Raw genomic sequence first — 7,156 nt, 5'->3', positions numbered from 1 at the left:
CATGAGTGTCAAAGGCTTTTATTGACAATCGCATGAAGTTGATGCAAAGAGTCAATATTTGCAGTGTTGACCCTTCTTTTTCAAGACCTCTGCAATCCGCCCTGGCATGCTGTCAATTAACTTCTGGGCCACATCCTGACTGATGGCAGCCCATTCTTGCATAATCAATGCTTGGAGTTTGTCAGAATTTGTGTTTGTCGGTTTTTGCTTCTTGAGAATTGACCATAAATTCTCAATTGGATTAAGACTGGTGAGTTTCCTGGCCATGGACACAAAATATCAATGTTTTGTTCCCCGAGCCACTTAGTGAACACTTTTGCCTAATGGCAAGGTGCTCCATCATAAAATATAAGGTGCTGTTTTTTGTCTCTTACAGTAATGTTATACTATGCAATTATATACGGTTGGTTATATGTACAATACTATCATAATGTGATCTTGCAGACATTGATTCAACTTTGATCTAACTTTATTTAACAACCATCATTCGCCAGAGTAGCCTGTTCTTTAAATCTTCTACATCTGCATTGCTTGCTGTTTTAGGCTGGGTTTCTGTTTAGGCACTTTGTGACATCTGCTGATGTAAAAAGTGCTTTATGAATACATTTGATTGATTGACGCTCTATGAGTAGAGTAGACTGCGTAAGTAGAGAATTCCGCAAATGCGCATAAGCGGAGGGAAAGGCGAAGCGAGAGGGATAACTGGCAGAGATAATTTTGAGGAGATGGGACATTATTTGAAAGGCACTGAAGCCATTGTGTGCGTTGCCAATGCCTCGTCAATGGACCGCGCGGTTCTTTCTGGGCTATTCTGGCACAAGGAGAGCTCTCCTTCGTGGAGTAAATGGGAGTCAATTGGGAGCTAGCTCAAAAACGCAACATTAGCATGTCTTTTGTCAATAAGAACTGCAACATTACAAATAATTTCCTAGATATAAAACAATTAACTGGTTCTTTGTAATATGCTATAGCTTTTGAATCGTGACAATACGTACTTTCGATGAAAATAGGCAGGTTTCTTAACTCATTCACTGACTTTGTGGGGATTGCGTGACGATTGTTTTAGCAACCGTGTGACGCAGCATGATAACGTGAACGTGATTGGTCAACAGAGTGCTGGATGAGGCGTTATTACGTTCCTCCTTTCCCTAATATCTCTGATTTGAGTACCTGGCCCCAAAATCTTCTTCTCCAGCAGGTGGCGTTGCTTGCGCTCATCAAGCGATTGTTTTATGTATGGAGGTCAATGAGTGTCGAATTTGGTTAACAAAAAAATGTAATGGCTTATTTTCTACGTGTGGCTTATTTGATCGAATATAAGATTCGTAATGCTTAGGTTGTTGTGAGAGTACCGATATAAGTACGACACGTGACATCACGGTAAACTTTGAGAAAAAACACTTTATATCGGAGTTGTGCCTGTTGTTCCACACGCGTATAGCTAGAATGGTCGCACCTGATATTACCTCTGCCCGACTGCCTTCCATTTTTTAAGACATTTATTTTCATTGTTAGAACGGCCACTAAATATCTAGTCAATATAATTAAATAATCTGTGGCAGAAGCTTCGGGAGGAAAGGTCCAGTAAATCAGTGGAACTCAGCTTTAAACTTACTCTTGATTTGTAATAGTTGTAATAGTAGAATGCACAAGGTGCCATTTCGAAATGTGGAAGTGCATCATCAGTTCCTCTTGTCGTGTTAGTCGTTGCATACCTTAGAGAGCTATTTATAACTTGTCAGAAATGTCAGAAATGTCCAGATCAACTAGCCGGATTAGCGTTTATCGTCGAAGGAATGAGCGTTACACTGAGGCCTGTACTCTGGAGAGGGATCGATTTGGAGGTGGAGGGTCCATCATGGTCTGGGGCAGTGTGTCACAGCATCATCGGACTGAGCTTGTTGTCATTGCAGGCAATCTCAACACTATGCGTTACAGGGAAGACATCCTCCTCCCTCATGTGGTACCCTTCCTGCAGGCTCATCCTGACATGACCCTCCAGCATAACAATGCCACCAGCCATACTGCTCGTTCTGTGTGTGATTTCCTGCAAGACAGGAATGTCAGTGTTCTGCCATTGCCAGTGAAGAGTCCGGATCGCAATCCCATTGAGCACATCTGGGACCTGTTGGATCGGAGGGTGAGGGCTAGAGCCATTCCCCCCAGAAATGTCCGGGAACTTGCAGGTGCCTTGGTGGAAGAGTGGGGTAACATCTCACAGCAAGAACTGGCAAATCTCTGTGCAGTCCACGACGAGGAGATGCACTGCAGTACCTAATGCAACTGGTGGTCACACCAGATACTGACTGTTACTTTTGATTTTGAACCCCCCTTTGTTCAGGGACACATTATTCAATTTCTGTTAGTCACATGTCTGTGGAACTTGTTCAGTCTATGTCTCAGTTGTTGAATCTTGTTATGTTCATACAAATATTTACACATGTTAAGTTTGCTGAAAATAAACGCAGATGATAGTGAGGGGACGTTTCTATTTGCTGAGTTTAGTTTACTATAATAGTTAGCTAGTAAATCAAAACGTGACAGGATCAATTGCATAATCCTAACGTATTATTTGTGTAAATGTTGACTTTATATCTCAAGGAAAATGTCACGTTTAAAGGATCAACTGGTCACCGTCATGGGGCTTTTAAACTATGCAGTAGTGATGGAAATAAGTCAATTGTTTGACAAGTGCACAAGTCAAAACGTTGACACCTATTCACAGAGCAGAGCATTTGCCCCGGGACAGAGGTTGGTGCTATATGGTCTACTATGCGTTAGTGGGTTACAAGTAGTGTTTACATTTGTCTAGCTAGCCAGCTAGCTTTGTGTTGGCACAGAGGTGTGTGTAACATGGAATACATTGTATGGGTAATTGTTACATCTCATATTCAGAACTTTGTTGAAATTAAACGCTGAACCTGCAGCACAACAGCAGTGATATTCATCTTTAACCTTCTGCTGCCCAGATGGAGAATCCAGGACAGTGGCTGGGGAGAATGCTACTATTCACCACAACTTGAAGGAGGAAATCACTACACCACTCTCACCAGCAGACACCAAAGACGACCAAGACTTACAGCCTAATGCACCTACAGACATATCCAGTGATGCTAAGATAGTGGTTCTCACCGTAAGACATGTGTGGTGAGATGCACAAAGTGTCAGAAATCTGTAACAAGAGACAATCATTTAAGCTGTGTACAGTGCGGGAAGGCTTTTAGTAAACTATGTAACCTGAAAGCCCACCAGGTTGTCCACATGGGTGAGAGGCCATTTAAGTGCACACAGTGCAGGAAGGGCTTCACAGCAAAGTGCAGTCTCAAAGTACACCGCATTATAGTGCACAAAAGGGAGAAAGAATTCAAGTGCATGTACTGCGGGAAGATATTTGGCACCCAGAACCAGGTTAAATAACACCAGGTGGTTTTCAAAAGACATAAAGAGAAGATGTTAAAATGTACTCTGTGTGCTCAGGTTTTCCAAGCCAAATGTAGCCTCGAAGCTCACATAATAGCTCACATAATAGCTGTACACAGAGGAGAGAAGAGATTCAAGTGCTTTCAGTGTGGGAAGGTTGTTGCCAGGCAGAGAGACCTGATAATACAATGTGTACACACAGGAGGAAGACCATTTAAAATGTACAACGTGTGGGAAGTCTTTTACAGCTGGACGCAGTTTAAATGTACATGTGCTGACTGTACACAAAGGAGAGAGACCTTTCAGCTGTGACATATGTGGCAATAGATTCACTCAGAGAAGTGGCCTCAAGGCTCAAAGGACCCATACAGGAGAGGAGCCCTACATATGTGATCAATACGGAAAAGGCTTCAGCCTGAAAAGTGCACTTAATTCCCACCACAGAGTTCACACCGGTGAGAAAGGATTTCGCTGTGAGATCTGCGGCAGATGTTTCAGTTTAGGACCCAACCTCCGCAGACACTAACAGACTCACTCTGGCCTCAAATCATAGTCTCATGGTGGAAGATACAGCTTCTCTGTACCACTCTTAGACCGCTGCACCACTCGGGAGCCCTAAGGCACTGCATGACAGTGCTAGAGGTGTCACTACAGACCCTGGTTCGATGCTGGGCTGTATCACATTCGGCAGTGATCGAGAGTCCAATAGGGCAGCGCACAATTGGCCCAGCGCTGTTGGGTTTAGTGGAGGGTTTGGCCGGGGGTGCTTTACTTGGCTCTTCGCGCTCTAGCGACTACTTGTGGCGGGGCGGGCGCCTGTAGGCGCATTGGTGGTTTGAGCGGGTGTTAAGCGTGGTTTGGGGGGGGTCATGTTTCGGAGGACGCATTGGGGAGCTGCAGCGATGAGACAAGATTGAAATTGGGGAGAAAAAGGAATGACTGATCTACAAATAATGATGTGTAGTTATTTATGGTGATTTGTAGATCAGTCGCCTGCAATGTCAAACGTGTATAAAAGTTGTATTTTATAATGTCGAAATAAACATGCCTCCAACCCCTATCTATATCACATACTCACAAACTGAAATCAAATGTGTGTACATTTTACAATAAATTAGTGTGTCTCATATCACATTAATTTATACACTGAGTGTAAAAAAATATTAGGAACACGTTCCTAATATTGAGTTGCACTGCCTTTTGCCCTCAGAACAGCCTCAATTTGTCAGGGCATGGACTCTACAAGGGATGCTGGCCCATGTTGACTCCAGTTGTGTCAAGTTGGCTGGATGTTCTTTGGGTGGTGGACCATTCTTAATACATACAGGAAACTGTTGAGGTTGAAAAACCCAGCAGCGTTGCAGTTCTTGACACGCTCGAACAGGTACGCCTGGCACCTACTACCATACCCCCCCCCCCCCCCCCCCCCCCCCCCCCCCATTCAAAGGCACCTAAATATTATGTCTTGCACAGTCACTCTTTGAATGCCACACACAATCCATGCCTCAGTTATCTCAAGGCTTAACAATTCTTCTTCAACCTGTCTCCACTTCAGCTACACTGGTTGAAGTGGATTTAATTAAGAAATTAAATCAATAAAATATCAGAGCTTTCACCTGGATACACCTGGTCAGTCTGTCATGGAAAAAGCAGATGTTCCTAATGTTTTGTACACTCAGTGTAGGTGCCACTGTAATGTTAAAGCCTGTAATTTGTTGTGTCTGTAACATTGTTGTCAAACAAATTCAACTATTGTTGATTGTCTTAAGTGTGAATAAAATGCAATACATTTATACACATGGGTTATTGTAGGGGATTTCTACACTGCCAATTTTAGAGTGAAGAAGTTTATATCGTAAAATTGTATCCTACAGCTAAATGTTAAATAAAATAAAATGTTGTTTCACTTGAATGGATAAAATGTCATGCAGATAAGACATTAAGGGACAGTTTCCCGAACACAGATTAAGTCCTTAAGAGTCTATAAGTAACATATTTTTTAAAATCCCCATCAAACTCTTCAATGCATCTCAATCCACCGCATCCGCCTATGCCGGCCCTCCGCATCTGCAGTGGATGGTGACCAAGCTACAGCAGTCAGTTTGTCAGACCATGAGACATCTGGAAAATCAGTCTTCTGAGGAATACATGTCTGTAGCGTCCGAACGGTTTGGCCTACAAACTATTATGACCACTTTTTGGAAAGGGGAGACTCTCATGAACACAATGTTCTCCAATGGTGTTCTCTGTCACGGGACTGTCTGAAGGTAACCCATACAAACAAATGGAGGTAGTTTTATGCCAACAAAAATAAGGGGTTAAATGTGTGTACAAAAATACAAATATAAACTCAGAAAAATAAGAAACGTCCCTTTTTCAGGACCCAGTCTTTCAAAGATAATTTGTAAAAATCCATATAACTTCACAGGTCTTCATTGTAAAGGGTATAAATAATGTTTTCCATGCTTGTTCAATGAACCATAAAAAAATGTATGAACATGCACCTGTGGAACAGTTGTTAAGACACTAACAGCTTACAGACGGTAGGCAATTAAGGTCACAGTTATGAAAACTTAGGACCCTAAAGAGGCCTTTCTACTGACTCTGAAAAACACCTAAAGAAAGATGCCCAGGGTCCCTGATTATCTGCATGAACGTGCCTTAGGCATGCTGCAAGGAGGCATGAGGACTGCAGATGTGGCCAGGGCCATAAATTGCAATGTCCGTACAGTGAGACGCCTAAGACAGTGCTACAGGGAGACAGGGCGGACAGCTGATCATCCTCGCAGTGGCAGACCACGTGTAACAACACCTGCACAGGATCGGTACATCCGAACATCGCACCTGCGGGACAGGTACAGGATGGCAACAACAACTGCCCGAGTTACACCAGGAACGCACAATCCCTCCATCAGTGCTCAGACTGTCCGCAATAGGCTGAGAGAGGCTGGACTGAGGGCTTGTAGGCCTGTTGTAAGGCAGGTCCTCACCAGACATCACCGGCAACAACGTCGCCTATGGGCACAAACCCACCATCGCTGGACCAGACAGGACTGTCAAAAAGTGCTCTTCACTGACGAGTCTCAGTTTTGTCTCACCAGGGGTGATGGTTGAATTAGAGTTTATCGTCGAAGGAATGAGCGTTACACCGAGGCCTGTACTCTGGAGCAGGATCGATTTGGAGGTGGAGGGTCCGTCATGGTGTGTCACAGCATCATCGGACTGAGCTTGTTGTCATTGCAGGCAATCTCAACACTGTGCGTTACAGGAAAGACATTCTCCTCCCTCATGTGTTACCCTTCCTGCAGGCTCATCCTGACATGACCCTCCAGCATGACAATGCCACCAGCCATACTGCTCGTTCTGTGCGTGATTTTCTGCAAGACAGGAATGTCAGTGTTCTGCCATGGCCAGCGAAGAGCCCGGATCTCAATCCCATTGAGCATGTCTAGGATCTGTTGAATCGGAGGGTGAGGGCTAGGGCCATTTCCCACATAAATGTCTGGGAACTTGCAGGTGCTTTGGTGGAAGAGTGGGGTAACATCTCACAGCAAGAACTGCCAAATTTGGTGCAGTCCATGAGTAGGAGATGCACTGCAGTACTTAATGCAGCTACACCAGATACTGACTGATACTTTTGATCTTGACAACCCCTTTGTTCAGGGACACATTATTCAATTTCTGTTAGTCACATGCCTGTGGAACTTGTTCAGTTTATGCCTCAGTTGTTGAATCT

Source organism: Oncorhynchus clarkii, chromosome 1, assembly GCF_045791955.1.
Source record: "Oncorhynchus clarkii lewisi isolate Uvic-CL-2024 chromosome 1, UVic_Ocla_1.0, whole genome shotgun sequence".
In the NCBI taxonomy this organism is placed as follows: Eukaryota; Metazoa; Chordata; class Actinopteri; order Salmoniformes; family Salmonidae; genus Oncorhynchus; species Oncorhynchus clarkii.
This window is presented reverse-complemented; position numbering follows the sequence as displayed.